The sequence below is a fragment of the Pan troglodytes genome, chromosome 16 (assembly GCF_028858775.2).
Source record: "Pan troglodytes isolate AG18354 chromosome 16, NHGRI_mPanTro3-v2.0_pri, whole genome shotgun sequence".
Classification (NCBI taxonomy): domain Eukaryota; kingdom Metazoa; phylum Chordata; class Mammalia; order Primates; family Hominidae; genus Pan; species Pan troglodytes.
In genome coordinates, this window is record NC_072414.2 from 22,778,125 (window position 1) to 22,795,662 (window position 17,538).

A 17,538-nucleotide genomic window follows, 5' to 3' on the forward strand; every position below is an offset into this window, starting at 1 on the left:
GAGAATGTGGTATGGGTCTGACCCCTAGTGTACTGGGTCAGGAGGGGCAGCTGTGTTGGGGTTGGTGGTCCCTCCTGTCACAGACTCTCCCTGTCTCTGTCTGACCTGGGCGGCTTGATGGTTCCTGATTCCCGCCCCTCCCACTGGGCTCCCTTGCCTTCTAGGATTGTGGTCATTTTCACCTACTGGGTGCTCCTTCCCTTGATGTTTTTGTTTCCGAGGCCAACTTTACTCACTAGGAAGTAATTTTGTCTTGGTGTAAAATGAAGCTATTGTCACCATGGTGTTTCATTTTATCACCTGGCGCATATTAAGTGTTGTGTGTGTTGGGAGCCTTCCAACTACTTTTTTTTCTTTTCTTTTTGAGACAGAATATCTCTCTGTCGCTCAGGCTGGAGCGCAGTGGCACGATCTCAGCTCACTGCAACCTTCACCTCCTGAGTTCAAGGAATTCTCCTGCCTCAGCCTCCTGAGTAGCTGGGACTACAGGTGCAGGCCACCAAGCCCAGCTAATCATTTGTATTTTTAGTAGAGACAGGGTTTCCCCATATTGGCCAGGCTGGTCTTGAACTCCTGACCTTAAGTGATCTGCCTGCCTCAGCCTCCCAAAGTGCTTGTATTACAGGTGTGAGCCACTGTGCTCCACCCAATGACTTTTTTTTTTTTTTTTGAGACGCAGTTTCGCTTGGGTCACCCAGGCTGGGGTGCAATGGTGCAATCTCAGGCTCACCACAATCTCTGCCTCCCAGGTTCAAGCGATTCTCCTGCTTCAGTCTCCTAAGTAGCTGGGATTACAGGCATGCGCCACCATGCCCGGCTAATTTTGTATTTTTAGTAGAGATCGGGTTTCTCCATGCTGGTCAGGCTGATCTTGAACTCCTGACCTCAGGTGATCCACCTGCCTCGGCCTCCCACAGTGCTGGGATTACAGGCGTGAGCCACAGCGTCTGGCCCCAACGACTTTTTAATATAGATCATCTCTAAGCTTCACAGCATCTTACAAGCTCTGTGCTGTCTCTGTTTTATGTGAAAGGAAGCCAAGCCCTGATTTGAACTCAGTTTCTCAAACTCCAAGCCCTCCACTCTGCCACGCTGTCCTTGTGGAGCTCCTGAGCAGGACGGGCAGAGGTGGCATGCAGGTGACCAGGTGTGGGGCTGTTGGCCCCCTCATTCATGTCCTTGCTTCCTCCCCAGGTGGCAGATATGCTGTTGGAGCTCTGTGTCACCGAGTTGGAGGATGTGGCCACAAGACTTACAGAGCGGCCGCCTCTCTTCTCAAACTGTGGTGGTGGAGAGTAGCCACCCTTACACCGACGACACCTCCACCAGTGGCACAGTGAAGATTCCAGGTACGGGGGCCGGCCCCAGGGGGGAGCTGCAGCGTTTCCCACCTTCAGAATGATGTGGTTCTGTAATTGCTTCAGTAGAAACAACCGTCTCCATTTTATAAAAAAAAGTTACAGACTTGCTTTAGAATCGTTTTTCTCCCCTTTTCCAACAAACTTCTTTTGCACAATAAATCATGATACAGAAAGTCACACAAAGTAAATGTTTAGCTTCATGATAATCAGACAGACGCCCTAGTCATTATGACCCAGGTCTAAACATAACCTGTGGCAGATTCTGGAAGCCCTCAGCGTGTCCCCTGATGTCCCTCTGAGTGATGCTCTCCTGATGTTGAGCCATCACTGACTTGCATTTCTGGGCAGCTTCTTTTACCCATGTGTGTATCTTTCTTTTCTTTTTCTTTTCCTTTTCTTTTTAACAACTCAAGAAAAATGATTAAGAAGAAAATTGTTGAGGCCCCGGCCTTTGATCTGGCAGGCTTCACTGCAGCCTGGATCTGCTGACTGGACACGCGTGCTGCTGTTCAGTGTGTTCCTCAGGCCCGTCCTTCTGCAAGGTGCTGCCCGATTCGGAGGCCCATAAGTTCCGCCCCTTTCGCCAGCTCCTTAGTGGTTGTGACTCAGCCTCAGCAGGCACCTCCTGCCTGCCTGTCTTTCCTTTGTGACATCAGCAGTCCCTGAGGCTTATTAGCACCCGAGGCCGTTGGCCCACGAGGGGCTACAAATGGTGCTATTCTAGTGGAATCATTTCTTGCTTATTTATTAGCTGGAATATTTTCTTATAAAGAGACATTTCCCCTCATCCTACAGTTGGTTGCCCAGGCAAACAGCACTGAGAAAGACAAGATAAAAGCTTGAGTCTTCCTTCTGTTTACCAGAGAATGAATTGGTTTTCTATCATTTCTTGAAGGTGACCTGTTTATTTTTAATATTACTATAAGCTCATGGATTGAAACATATGTGATTGTTTTACTGTATTGTGATTATCTTTGTTGAAGCTAAGATTATCCTGTTTCTAGACAGTGGCAGCCTCTTCAGTGTGGCTCCCGAAGTGATTCCGGTGGTCTTCGGTAGCATCCAGGCAGTCTATACAAGGTGTCCTCAGTTTTTTGTAGGTTGCCACTCTTCACCTGGGGTCTGCCCTGGATTCTTTTGAGTTCATACTGATACGTAAAATTCTTTTCCTTTTGTTTTATATTTTATTTATGTATTTACTCGTTTAGAGACAGGATCTTGCTCTGTCACCCAGGCTGGAGTGCAGTAGTGCAATTATAGCTCACTGTGGCCTCGAATTCCTGGGCTCAAGTGATCCTCCTGCCTCAGCCTCCTGAGTAGCTAGGAGTACAGGCACATGCCACCTCACCTGGCTAATATGCTGATTCCTTCTACTCAAATTCAAAAGTACAAGGTCTGTGCTTCTGTTACATCTGCCTCTCCTTTCTTCCATATCAAATCCTGGTTCCAAGAGTGTTTGATAAAATATCTCATGATTTTTCATTTGCTTTAACATAACCACATTGCATACATGACAGACTTAGGATATAATTTCAATACTGCCAACATCAGTATAATTACTGAAATTCTTAAAAATCTTAGAATATGCCCTAATTTTTTCAAATTTATTAAAATAATTTTACTTCATCTACAAGAGCATAATAGCTGTTATATACTATACTTTCTTTCAGTCTTCGAGTCTTAGTTTTACTGACTGGTCCTCGTGGGGTCTGAAGTGCACTCTAGTGAATTCCTCATTAGCCCCTGAGATCAGACTTGTCCATGAGAGTTTTTGTCCTTTGAATTTGAAAGGTAGTTTCTCTGGGTATTAAAGCCTTGGATCATGTCTTTTTCCTCTGTGAAAGTGTGATAATGTTAGCATCTTTCCCCCTTAGAAGTCACGTGTGTTTTTTCAGTAATTTTGCTAGAATATACGTCGGTGTGGCCATTCTCAGTGATGTTCTCGGTTAGAAGTAATGTGCGTTTTTTGAGTAATTTTACTAGAATATACGTCGGTGTGGCCGTTCTCGGTGATGTTCTCAGTTAGAAGCCATGTGTGTTTTTTTTGTAATTTTACTAGAATATACATTGGTGTGGCCATTCTCAGTGATGTTCTCGGTTAGAAGCCGCGTGTGTTTTTTTGGTAATTTTACTAGAATATACGATTGTGTGGCCGTTCTCGGTGATGTTCTTGGTTAGAAGTCAGGTGTGTTTTTTCGGTAATTTTACTAGAATATACATTGGTGTGACCATTCTTGGTGATGTTCTCAGTTAGAAGCCGAGTGTGTTTTTTCAGTAATTTCACTAGAATGTATGTTCGTGTGGCCGTTCTCGGTAATGTTCTGGGTTAGAAGCCACGTGTGTTTTTTCGGTAGTTTTACTAGAATGTGCATTCGTGTGGCCGTTCTCGGTGGTGTTCTCGGTTAGGAGCCACGTGTGTTTTTTTGGTAGTTTTACTAGAATATACGTTCGTGTGGCCGTTCTCGGTGGTGTTCTCGGTTAGGAGCCACGTGTGTTTTTTTGGTAGTTTTACTAGAATATACGTTCGTGTGGCCGTTCTTGGTGATGCTCTCAGTTAGGAGCTGCATGTGTTGTTTTGTTGCTTTCACTAGAATGTATGTTCATGTGGCCGTTCTCGGTGATGTTCTTGGTTAGAAGCTGCGTGTGTTTTTTCGGTGATTTCACTAGAATGTGCATTCGTGTGCCTGTTCTCTGTGATGTTCTCGGGTAAGGGGTGCTCTTTTAGTCTGTCATCCCAAGTCTGTTTTGCAGGACGTTCTCTTGAATTGCAGTCTGTGTTTGTTCTGCAGCATTGCTTAGCAGTCTTTTCTAGGGACGCTTGGTAACTCTCCATGCGTTGCATACCTCATGCCTTTTAGAGTTAGTGTTGGTTACTTTCTCTTTCAAGTACTTTTTACCTCTGTTTATTTTTTAAAAACTTCCTCTTTTTTTCCTATTTGTCTTAAGGTAGCATCTACTGTGTTTATTTGATTTTACACTATGTTTTAGTCTCCATTGGAATGTAGTTTTGTTTTCATTGTAATTCTGTCTTCAGCTTTATTTAGTTTCTTCATTTTCCTAAGTCTGATTTATGTGGTTCTTTCATGTCTTGTATCATTTTTCTAATTTCACTCAATTTGTTTTGAAATGATAGATTATAGGGTTGACATGTTTTGGGGGCATATCTTTCTGGCCTGCTTTTATTGCCTATAGGGATGTTATTTTGTTTCTTATTCTCACTTTGTTTTGGAGACACAATCTTGCTCTGTCACCCAGGCTGCAGTGCAGTGGCATGATTCTGACTCACTGCAGCCTCGACCTCCCAGGCTCAAGCCATCCTTCCCCATCAGCCTTCTGAGAAGCTGGGACTACAGGCTTGTGCCACCACGCTTGGCTAACTTATTTTTATTTTTTGTGGAGACGAGTCTCTCTATGTTGCCCAGTCTTGTCTCAGACTCCTGGGCTCAAGCGATCCTCCCAGCTGGGCCTCCCAAAGTGTTGAGAATTACAGGTGTGAGCCACTGTACCCAACCTATTCCCTTTTTCTAACAATAACTTTTTATTGTATTTGGTCTTATACTTGTATCTTGCTCATTTTTATGTGAAATCATTTTTCTTGAACTTTTAGAATGAGGTGAGATTCAGAAAAGCTTTGTCACTTTGTCACCTAGGTTGGAGTACAGTGGCACGATCTTGGCTCAGTACAGCCCCAACCTCTGGGCTCAAGCGATTCCCCTTCCTTAGCCTCCTGAGTAACTGGGACTATAGGCCGTGCCCAGCTAATTTTTAAAATTTTATATAGAGAAAGGATTTCACCATGTTGTCCGGGCCTGTCTTGAACTCCTGCCTAGGCCTCCCAAAGTGCTGGGATTACAGGCGTGTACCACTACATCTGGCTCAGAAAAGCATTTTTAAACTTTAAGCTATTACTTCATGATAGAAATTTAAAGAACAAAAGGTATTTCTAGTCAGCATTTGCCTAGATGAAAATCTTGTGACCCTTTTTCTCTTCTGTTTCTCTCTCGCTTTATATCCAGTCCACCAGCAAATCCTGTTTTCTCTGCTTTTAAAATATATTCCAAATTCAACCATTTTTCCCTCACTCTAGACATTCTGGGCTAGAGCACCGCGGGGTCTCACCTGGTTTATCATCCTAGCAACCACATACTAGCTGCCTCCCTGTGTTCCTGCTTCCACTCCCCACCTCCTGTGGCCCCCCCCAGAATCAGCTCCCAACAGAGCATGCAGAGATAGTATCTTAAAACCAGTCCAAGCCTGTCAACCCTGTAACCGTAAGAGAGGACCTGAGCCCCTGCCCCACGTCCCTCCTTCTTCCCTCCTTCCTCCCCTGCCTCTTTCCTGGCCCCTCAGTGCCATCCTCTGCTAGACCTTAAAGATCTTCCAGCCTGAAGGAAGACTCTTGTGCCTCTGCTCGCACACCTCTCACACCAGATGTGTGGGTTCTCCACACCAAGCGGTTCTCCAGTTCTCTGGACACGCCAGAAGTTGAGGTGCTCCTCACCTCCAATGCCCCGCACTTCCCAGGTGACCCACAGCTGCCATCTGACTTGGCTGCACATTGGGCATTCCCACAGCCCCTGGTCAGTGTGATGTTTGCTGTAAAGCTTGATCAGGGGAGTGGAGTTGCAGTAGGAAAGTCTGCCTGGGAGTGACAGCACAAAACAAACTGGCCAAGTGGAAGTGTTTTCTGGCCTTCCAGTCCACAGACATAATCTTCAGTGGGGATGAGCTGGGGAAAGGGTGGTCAGTCTGAGATGCTTGCCTTTGAGGCCAGTTCTTTCTGACTTTCTGCTATTCATTAGCTGTTAAACGTGGTTTTAGTCTCACTGTTACTCCTTGGTGCACTGTTTCTACTTTGGGTGCTGATCTGGAGTGGTTGCTATGTTTTGTGCTCACCTGTCCTCCAGGTGCAGAAGGACTCAGGGTGGAATTTGACCGGCAGTGCTCCTCAGAGTGGCGCCACGACCCTCTCACAATCATGGACCGCGTCAACAGGATCGTCTCGACGTGTGGTCAGGTAAGGACAGGAGGTTGAGCCAGGATTGTCTCCATGCGGTCAGGTAAGAACAGGAGGTTGAGCAGGGCATGATCTGCCCACCTGTGTCTCCGTAGACACAACCCTTCACATTTATAGGACAGAATGCTGCTACCATATTCTCATCGAAGTCTTGAGGAAGGGACAGTATGCTATTTAGCTGTGAAACACAGTGGGTTTGCTTGCCTCTTTCCCATACTTTTAAATACAGTAATTATCTGTGATGTATGTACCACATCCCTGTCGGATGGGCCCTGCCTCACCAGACAGTTGCAGAAGGTGCTGGCGACGTGTGGGGTGCCAGGGCTCGTGCGAGGTCATGGTTGGCATAATACAGAGCTTCTTCAAGGGGTTTGTTTCTTACTGGCTGCAGTGAGGGCATGGCCATGTGTGGAGTGATTTCTGTATGTAGGTGGAGGCAGCCACGTGTCCGGCTTGTCTCTGCTGCTGGGCTCCATGAGGCCAGCGGGGACACATCAGGACATCTTTGGGGGCTTGTGAAATGCTCTTTTACCAAGTATTTTAGAATTGGCAGTGCAGGGGTGTGTGTATGCACCTTTTAAGACCTCTTTATCCTTCATCTCGAGTGTTTCCTGTAAAGGGCCAGGTAATGCAGCCTCTGTCATAACATGCAGACAGGATGCCAGTGAATGGGCGTGGCTGTGTCCCAGGAAAACTTTATTCACACAGCGTTACTTAGTTAAGTAAAGCTTTGCATGAAGTGGTGTGGTCCCAGTGGGCGTGGGTTTTTCTGGTGCTTTGACAGATGTTTGCCAGTGTAGTTTTCAGTAGTGTTGTTGGATGTGACCGTATTTCTGCATCCAGCAGAAAGTGCTTATGGGCCATCCCTGGGCTGCTGCCAGATGGTCATTCTGAAGCAGAAATCTGGCGGGGTTCTCTTGGCCTTCTGAGATGCTGTAGTACACCACCGCTTCTGTCCACAGCAGCCAGGCCCTCTGCTCCCTCGAGGGCGGCCTCCTCTGGGCTGTGCTGAACCACACACATGGGCCTTTTGTTGGGAGAGCTAGGGTTCTTCCTTCTGCTGCCTGGCCACCTGGTTGTATCAGAGCTTTCCTGGGAAACATCCCCATGGCCCCTGGCCTGGTGTGTGCTGGAGACCTGGAGGCCACTCACTGTATCCTGGCTGGTGGGGTCATTTCCCCACTGGGTGGTGGCTTCTGCCAGGGCAGTGTCTGCCCGCCTGCCCCAGTTTCCTGGGTACCTGGTACAGGGGCTGAATGCGTGTTTGCTGAAGAATGGTATGTATTAAAATGTGAATCCCAAGAGTGATGTGTCACTGTGCACTTCAGCTTGGGAGAGCTTGGATTGGAGGAACTTGCTCTTGACACATGACGGAAATCATTCTGCTTTGTGTCTAAGGAAGTTTGTGTTGATTGGGTGATGCAGTGAAGCTAACCCTGGGATTCACTTTCCTCCCCCAGACCGAGAGTGGTCCGACTGGTCCAGCTAGCTACGAATCCCGGGGGATGAGTTAAAATGGAAGTTCATCAGTGACGGGCCTGTGAACGGCTGGGGCTGGTGCTTCACCATCTATCCCATCATGCCAGCTGCTGGTAAGGGAGGGGCTTATGGCAATCAAAGTTAGATGACTGGCTGTGGATTGTTTCTGGAGTAACATGGACATGTGCACATTTCCATGTAGTGCCTGACGGCCTGCCTTCTGCTGTGTTGGAGTGAGTGCTCCCACAGGCCCCGCTGAGGCATGGAACAGAACACAGAGAACTGTCCCAGCCGTCCAGCTATCAGGCTCACACTCCTCCTCACCTGGTGTGGAAGGAGTTGTTGCTGGTGTGGTTCTTAGGCTTTTGGTTTACAGTGGAAGTGTGAGTGTGAAGAGCGAGGCTCACCGACTCGCAGTGGCATGCATGGGCACACCAGCTGTTGCCTTCTGGTGGGTGGGGCTGGGTGGAGCCACCCTTGTTTGTTGGCTTCTTATGGGTTGGTCCCTAGTTTGTGAAACACAGGGGTGTTTACAGTGCTCATTCACAGGCCCTAAAGAACTCCTCTCTGACTGCTGCGTCCTCTCCTGTCCATCCATGGACTTGGTGACGTGTCTGTTAGACTTCCGACTCAACCTTGCCTCTAACAGAAGTGTCGTCCCTTGCCTTGCGGCCTCGCTGGCAGCTTGTGCACAGCTGAGTGGCCTAGGTAAATGCCACCATTACAGTTACATCTGTCTTCCTACTTGGAAGAAACCATCAGACTTCTGATACTTCTTTCTGCTCATTTCAGCCACCAGTCACAGAATGTGGGCCCTTCAGAAATTGAGGAAGCTGCTTACAACTGAATTTGAGCAATCAATTAACATAAATAGGCTGCTTGGAGAAAATGATGGGGAAGCAAGAGCTTTGTTGTGGAGCATTCTAGTACAATTTCTAGATTTGTGACCTTTGGGGAATAAAATGTTCCTTTAGTAGTCTAAACCTCTAAATCATTGAGAAGAGTTGGGGAATTTCACATAAGAAAAAGGAGGCCTCGGACCGGGCGTGGTGGCTCACACCTGTAATCCCAGCACTTTGGGAGGCCGAGGCGGGCGGATCACGAGGTCAGGAGATCAAGACCATCCTCACTAACACAGTGAAACCCCAACTCTACTAAAAATACAAAAAATTAGATGGGCGTGGTGGCAGGCACCTGTAGTCCCAGCTACTCGGGAGATTGAGGCAGGAGAATTGCTTGAACCTGGGAGGTGGAGTTTGGAGTGAGCTGAGATGGCACCACTACACTCCAGCCTGGTGACAGAGCAAGACTCCGTCTCAAAAGAAAAAGAATAAGGAGGCCTTTGTCCCATCCAGACTTCTCGTATGTTGCAGTGCATACTGAGTTCAAGTTGGACTTTGATTTTGTGAAAATCTGTCTCGACAGCTGTGAACATAGGATTGTGTGGATTGGACTTTACAATGAGGCTAACTGATGGCCTCCCCTTTATTTTGCTGACTAAAGTAGTCCCTTTTGATCCTACACATGGGAGGAGACAGGCAGCATTTGTGGGCCAGAGAGGGGCTATTTCTCTGGAAGCGGATGTACTGAAATCAAGACCAAACATTCTGAGATGAGTCTTCAAACTCCTCTTTTTTATTTTAGTGTTTATGTTCTTTTAGCTTTTTTCCTACTTGAGAATTTTGATAAGCTTTTTTTTTTTTTTTAGAAGAAATGGTACCAACATAATAAAACATTTGACCATAGAAACAAATGGTCAGCCTCCCCCGTACTCTGGATTCCCACGATAGAATATTGTTCTGTTGTTTCTTAGAGTTTTATAGGTAGTGCTCTTGCTGCTTTGGTGAAAGGTCTTCCAGAAGCTTTGCAAAGGCAGTTTGAATATGAAGATCCTATTGTGAGGGGTGGCAAACAGCTGCTCCACAGCCCATTCTTTAAGGTAATGTTTGACTTATTTTTTAAAGTGACAATAGAGCTATTTGACTGAAAGAGCCACTGAGAGTTGTCATGTGCAGTGTGTGTGTTTTAGGCCTCTGAGGGCAGCTGTAGGTATTGCTGAAGTCAAATATGAAAAAATCTCAAGAAATGATCGTGTAATCTAAACCCTTAAACCATAAGCCTGTAACCGTTAGCATGCCTTGAGATGCACAGGTGTTCTTGTCACTTGATGCAGGCAACAAGTGTTGCAGCAGTTGTGTGGCACGTGGCTTGGAACTGTCAGAGATTGCCACATCACTGATGGTGGCCGTATCCTTGCTGTGCCCATGGCCGTCATCCTGGAATAGGAGGTCCTGCGGAAGGAGCCACAGAAACCTTGGCCTGTTCACTGCATTTCTGAGTGTCCCTGTGTTTATCATTTTCAGTGGCCGCAGGTACTGGTAGCTCTTGCTTGTGACCTGGAGCTGGACACTCTGTCTTGCTGTGCTGAGACGCACAAGTGGGCCTGGTTCCGGAGGTACTGCATGGCCTCCCGCGTTGCTGTGGCCCTTGACAAAAGAACACTGTTGCCCCGTCTGTTTCTTGATGAGGTATTGCATGATATTTTGGAATCACTTTTGGGATGCAAAAACATTCTTTAGCTATAGTGTAACAAGATGCCAATATTATGAGACACAGAAAAATTTTGCTTGCCAAGGAATATCAAAGAAAATAACACATAGGTAGGGCCAGGTGCGGTGGCTCACGCCTGTAATCCCAGCACTTTGGGAGGCCGAGGCGGGTGGATCACGAGGTTAGGGGTTTGAGACCAGCCTGACCAACATGGTGAAACCCCGTCTCTACTAAAAATACAAAAATTAGCTTGGTGTAGTGGCGGGCACTTGTAATCCCAGCCACTCAGGAGGCTGAGGCAGGAGAATTGCTTGAACCCGGGAGGCGGAGCTTGCAGTGAGCCGAGATCACACCATAGAAAAAAAGAAAGAAAATAACACATAGGTGAAAATGAGTGAACTGACACTGTGAATTTCAGTTAAAGTTTATTTTTAGTGAACTACAGATAGAATGAGACTGTCTAGACATTTTTAATATGTTAGACTTGATGCAGTCATTATTGGTTTTGCCCAGGAACCATAACATTGCAATGTTGCTCTTCCCTCATATTTTCAGGCAGGGATTCCTTCTGTCTTTCCTTAGTATTTATTTATTTTGTTTGAGATGAGTGTTTGATTTGTAACATCATAATAATTTTGTTTAAGTGGCTAAGAAAATTCGTGAATTAATGGCAGACAGCGAAAACATGGATGTTCTGCATGAGAGCCATGACATTTTTAAAAGAGAGCAAGATGAACAAGTTGTGCAGTGGATGAACAGGTTATTATATTAGAAACAAGCAGTAATGTCGATCTTGAGCGCGAGAGGCTGTGTGCATTGTTCTTTCCCATGGCAAATGCTCACTTGATGTGTGTTGTAGGCGACCAGATGATTGGAATCTGTCTGCTGGTGGCAGTGGAACAATTTATGGTTGGGGACATGATCATAGGGGCCAGCTTGGGGGCATTGAAGGTGCAAAAGTCAAAGTTCCCTCTCCCTGTGAAGCCCTCACAACTCTCAGACCCATGCAGTTAATCGGAGGGGAACAGACCCTCTGCTGTGACAGCTGATGGGAAGCTAAGGGTGCTCTTTCTGTGTCACAGGGTCACTGAGCCTGAGGCAGTTGTGGCTAACGGTGCTGTGTGGTTCTTAGCACAGGCAAGGATCTGCACTAAAACGTTTCTCAAGATTAATAGTACTGTGGTATGCAGGAAGCAGCTAGACTTCTAAGATATTTTTGCATAATCTTTAAATTTTTTTTAAAAAAATTTAAGATGGAGTTTTGCTCTTGTTGCCCAGGCTGGAGTGCAATGGCGCAATCTCAGCTCACTGCAACCTCCACCTCCTGGGTTCAAGTCATTCTCCTGCTTCAGCCTCCCGAGTAGCTGGGATTATAGGCGCCCGCCACCACACCTGGCTAACTTTTGTATTTTTAGTAGAGACAGGGTTTCACCATGTTGACCAGGCTGGTCTCGAAATCCTGACCTCAGGTGATCCGCCCACCTTGGCCTCCCAAAGTGCTGGGATTATAGGTGTGAGCCACCATGCCTGGCCAATTTTTTTTTTTAATTTTGAAAATACATCATGTATACGAAAGTATTACAATTTTTGTTTGTGTATCACTCGTTAGATGTGTTTCTTCCTTGCTATTGTAAATACTTTTAAAAAATTTATTGCTGCTGGCCCGGTGCAGTGGCTCACACCTGTAATCCCAGCACTTTGGGAGCCCAGGATGGGTGGATCACCTGATGTCACGAGTTTGAGACCAGCCTGGCCAACATGGGGAACCCCGTCTCTACTAAAAATAAGCCAGGCGTGGTGATGCGTGCCTGTAATCCCAGCTACTCGGAAGGCTGAGGCAGGAGAATCACTCAAACTTGGGAGACGGAGGTTGCAGTGAGCCGAGATCACACCACCGCACTCCAGCCTGGGCGACAGGGCGATACTCTGTCACAAAGAAAAAAAAAGAAAAAAAAAAAAGATTGCCACTGATATATAGAAATATTGGATGTTTATATACTGACTTTATGTTTGGTGACCTACTTGAGTCTCTCCATTCTAGTGTATCTGAAGATTTCTTATATCTTCTTTATAGAGTGCCATAGTCTCTAAATGAATTCTGTTCCTTTCTGTCTAGCATACCTCTCTTTTATTTTTCCCCTTTGTGTGGGAGAATGGGAGCTCATGGTGCGGGCTGGGGTTGTGATGTGATTCTGGGTAGGAGTGGGCAGAGGCTCCTGCCTTGATCCAGACTGGAGCAGGCACAGAAGGAGCGTTTCCAGGCTTCCAGTGGGGTTTGAGTAGAAGCCCTTGATCAGATTAGGCATGTTTCCTTCTGTTTCTGTTCATCAGTGGAGTGTTCAACACTCTATGTATTTTTGAAATGTTCTTTCATAGATGTTTTCTGTTTTTTTTGTTTTTGTTTTTGTTTTTGTTTTTGTTTTTTTGAGACAGAGTCTCACTCTGTCACCCAGGCGGGAGTGCAGTGGCACAGTCTCGGCTCACTGCAACCTCTGCTTCCCGGGTTCAAGAGATTCTTCTACCTCAGCCTCCCGAGTAGCTGGGACAACAGGCGACTGCCACCATGCCCGGCTAATTTTTTTTTGTATTTTTAGTAGAGACGGGGTTTCACCATATTGGTCAGGCTGGTCTTGAACTCCTGACCTTGTGATCCGCCCGCCTCGGCCTCCCAAAGTGCTGGGATTACAGGCATGAGCCACCACACCTGGCCAATGTTTTCTAATGGATTGGTATAGTCAGTTGGATTAATTGGTTTTCTCATATTAAACAAACTTGCATTGTTTGGATAAATCTAGTTTGGTCAGGATATGTATCTGGCTTGTGTTTGTGATTGTTTTGTTTAGATTTTTGGGAGATCCTATTCATGAGTTAGATACTCTCGTGTAATGTTCTGTCTCACACACGTATCATTTCATAGTTTCTCTGGGTCAGGACTCTGGATGCAACATAGCTCCATCCTCCAGCTCAGAATCTCAGCAGGCTGCAGTTGTCTTGAGGCTGTCCGAGCAAGGATTCAGTCCCTTGTGGGCCTTTGGGCTGAGGCCTCAGTCCCTTATGAGCTGTTGGCAGAGCCTCCCCTCACTCAGCCCTTTGCCACGTGTCCATAGAGCGTCTCACAGCGTGGCAACTGACTGTCAGCGAGAGCAAGGGAGGCGCAGGAGGGAGCACCAGCAATAGAGAGTGGAGGAGACAGAGCCCCGGTCCTGTGTAACTGAATCACAGAAGTGACCACACTCCATTGTTCTTGCCCTATTCTGCTCATCAGAAGCAGGTCATTAAGTCCAGCCCACACTCAGGGAGAGGGAGCTGTAGGCATACTTGGAGGTATGCAGGCTTGGTTCTAAACCAACACAATAAAGCAAGTGTCTTCACAAAGTAAGTCACACAAATTTCTTGGTTTCCCAGTGGATATAAAAGTATGTGTATACTATAGTCTATTAAGTCACATCTTCAGGCTCCACTTCTAATTCTAGTTCTTTTGCTGTTTCCACCACATCTGAGGTCACTTCTTCCTCTCGTCTTGAACCTCTCAAGGTCATCCATGAGGGTTGGAATCCACTTCCACATCCCTGTTAATGTTGATATTTTCACCTCCTCCCATGAATCACAAATGTTCTTAATGGCATTTATAATGGTGCTGGCTTTCCAGAAGGTTTTCAGTTTAGCTTGTCCACATCCATTAGAAGAATCACTATCTATGGCAGCTGTAGCCTTATGAAATGTATTTCTTTGTTTTTTTTTTTCTTTTTTTGAGACAGTCTTGCTCTGTAGCCCAGGCTGGAGTGCAGTGGCGTGATCTCTGCTCACTGCAAGCTCCACCTCCTGGGTTCACGCCATTCTCCTGCCTCAGCCTCCCAAGTAGCTGGTACTACAGGTGTCCGCCACCATGCCTGGCTAATTTTTTGTATTTTTTAGTAGAGACTGAAGTGTATTTCTTAAATAACAAGATTTGAAGTTGAAATTACTCCTTGATCCATGTGGCTGCAGAAAAGATGATGTGTTAGCAGGCATGAAAACAACTTTAATTTCTTTGTACATGTTCATCAGAGCTTTTGGGTGACCAGGTACATTGTCAATGAGCAGTAATATTTTGAAAGAAATCTTTTTTTCTGAGCAGTAGGCCTCAATAGTGGGCTTAAAATATTCAGTGAACCATGCTGTAAACAAACGTGCTGACTTCCAGGTTTTGTTCTATTTCTGGAGCACAGTCAGAGTGGAGTTAGCATAATTCTTAAGGGCCCTAAGATTTTCAGAATGGTCAATGAGCATTGACTTCAACGAATTCAACTAATATAGTCATCAGCTGCATTAGCCCCTAACAAAATATTTGAAGCTTTGAAGGCAAACATTGACTTCTCTCTAGCTATGAAAGTCCTAGCTGGCATCTTCTTCCAATAGACGGTTGTTCCATCTACGTTGAAAGCCTGTTGTTTAGTGTAGCCACCTTCATCACTGATCTTGGCTAGATCTTCTGGGTAACTTGCTGCAGCTTCTACATCAGCACTTGCTACTTTCCCTTGCACTTTTATGTTATGAAGACGGCGTCTTTACTTACACCTCAGGAACCAATCTCTGCTACCTTCAGACTTTCCTTCTGCAGCTGTCTCACCTCTCTTAGCCTTCGTGGAATTGAAGGGAGTTAGAGCCTTGCTCTGGATTAGGCTTTGGCTTAAGGGAATGTTGTATCAGTTTTGATCTTCTGTCTATGCCAGTCAAACATTCTGTATATCAGCCATAAGACTGTTTTGCATTCTTATCATTTGTGTGTTTACTAGAGTTGCACTTAATTGTGCTTCAAGAACTTTTTCTTGGGTAACTGGTGCAAGAGGCCTAGCTTTCAGCCTGTCTTGGCTTTCAGTGTGCCTTCGTCACTAATCTTAATCATTTCTAGCTTTTGACTTAAAGTGAGAAATATGCAACTCTTCCTTTCACTTGAACTCTTAGAGGCTACTGCAGGGTTATTAAGCGGCCTAATTTCAATAAGTTATGTCTCAGGTACACAATAGGGAGGTCTGAGGAGAGGGAGAGAGATGGGAGAACAGCTGGTTGGCGGAACAATCAGAACATACACCACATTTATCATTTAAGTTCACCGTCTTCTATGGGTGTGGTTTGTGGTGCCTCAAAACAAGTACAACAGTAACATCAAACATTACTGATCACAGATCATCATAACAGATAAAATAATGAAAAAGTTTAAAATATTGCAAGAATTATCAAAATGTGACATAGCGACGGTAAGTCAGCACATGCTGGTGGAAAAGTGGTGCCGTTAGAGTTGGTCGGTGCAGGGTTGCCACAGACCTTCGGTTTATAAAAAACAGTATCTGCGAGGTACAGTAAAGCGAGGCACAGTCAAATGGAGTGTGCCTGTATACAGGAGCATGCATATTTGGAAGCAGGGATCACTGTGAACCGTGTCAGGGGCAGACTGCTAGCACAGGTGTCTAAATGGTCTAGCCTCATAAAAAGGTTTGAAATATAGCCCCTCTTTGTCAATTCTCAGGAGAATTTTGTTTCTTTTCATTGTTTCTCTGGTTATTTTAACATAGGTACTTAAAAACCTAAAGTTAATTAGTATTTTCCCCTCCTCCCAATCAGTGACCCCTTGTTACCCAGTGTTTGGGTTCTAACCTATTCCCCTCTGCCATAGACATTATTGCTGTTGTTTTGGTTGTTTTATATGGACTGTGGTTTTTTTCTGGAGTTAGCCAAATATTGCACATCTTTGCTTACTATCGTTTCTTACCATCATTTGCTACGTCTCAGATCTTATAAAATCATTTCCTTCTCCTTTATCATATCTTTTTCAATTTACTTTAGTGAAATTCTTTCATTGGTTAATTCTGATTGTTTCAAAATATCTTCATTTTGTCCTTTTTCTAGGGTGGGGGTTGGTAAACACTTTCTGTAAAGGGCACAATGGTATTTTCAGCTTTCGGCCATATAGTCTCTGTTGCAACTGCAAAAGTAGCCCTGGACATATTATAAATGAGTGGGTGTGGCTGTGTTCCCATAAAACTTCATTTACAGAAACAAATGATGGGCCTGATTCAGCCCATGGGCCATAATTTGCCAACTCCTGTTGTAGTTATGAATTCTCAGGAGCAAGCCTCTGTCTCCCTGTCAGTGCTGAGGCTGAGAAGGGCAGCTTTCTGTGTTGTTCTTATTTCTTATTCACAGTCACTGAGGGGCAACCCTTTGGAGCCCCACTTTCTACAGGAAGTCCTTGGGGGCATGCTGCATTACCCTGCACCCTGTGCACCAGAGAGCCTCACACCCTCCCCACCAGAAGCTGGCTTTGGGGGTGGGGCTCATTTATCCACCTGAGTTTGGGTTTCACTTCCTGCGTTGGCCCTTGTGGCTTCCTTACTATTATGTCAGCGTAGCAGCACGTTTGAAAGATGTCTAAAACAGCATGGAACAGCATTTAAGTTTTTATCAGGAGGCATGTTTGCCTTCATTTGGAAAATGGCAGTCTGATTGTGTGTGTGTGTCTTTTTAAATTAATCATGTTTTTTAAAAAATTAATCGTAGATGTTTTGTGTCCTAAAACATTCCCACTTAGATGGAAAAAAAAAAAGCGTTTTTTCCCATGTGGTTTATACACTGCCCTGCTGAAATATTAAAATGTATTTGTGTTCTTTTACGGGTATGTTTTGTGGCTGTTATTGTCAGAGATTTGCATATAGCAGATAATTAAATTGTTTTTTGCTTTTCTTGGTGTTAATTGTAGTTGGTATTCTAGACAAAAATGGAAGAGCTTCCAGGGAGAAGACTTTATTTTCACAGTATGTTTTCTGAATTTGGAATTTCTAATAGTCGTGTTTTTATTTCATTTCTAGAACTTGGATAGAGCATGTATAAAGGCATAAACATTCCTGTGATTTTTAACTTTAAATTTTATTTCTATGTGGTAAAAATGTCTAAAACATGGATTGTTTATGAATTACTAAATTTAGGGGATATTGAGATTAAAAACTGATGTTACTGTTGCTTTTTCTTTTATTAGCTGTATGCCACTGGGTATGGTGCAGGTGGCAGACTAGGCATTGAAGGGACAGAGTCGGTGTCTACCCCAACATTGCTTGAACCCATTCAGCATGTGTTTTATTTAGAAAGTAGCTATGA

The 17,538-nt window shown here is 45.2% G+C and overlaps 1 protein-coding gene across 3 annotated transcripts in view; it reads left to right on the forward strand.

Annotated features, from left to right (window-relative positions):
• Nucleotides 1-6,268: 6,268 nt before the first annotated feature.
• The window catches only part of FAN1 (FANCD2 and FANCI associated nuclease 1), a 113,150-nt gene continuing 101,880 nt past the window's right edge, over nt 6,269-17,538 (forward strand). For 2 of the 3 annotated variants that reach the window (XM_063794061.1, XM_063794062.1), the window contains exon 1: nt 6,269-6,378. The gene's annotated coding sequence lies outside the window, so the exon portion shown is untranslated. Of the gene's footprint in view, nt 6,379-7,838; nt 7,971-8,406; nt 8,566-9,670; nt 9,797-17,538 lie in introns of all 3 variants that reach the window. The other variant, XM_063794060.1, reaches the window with a different exon arrangement.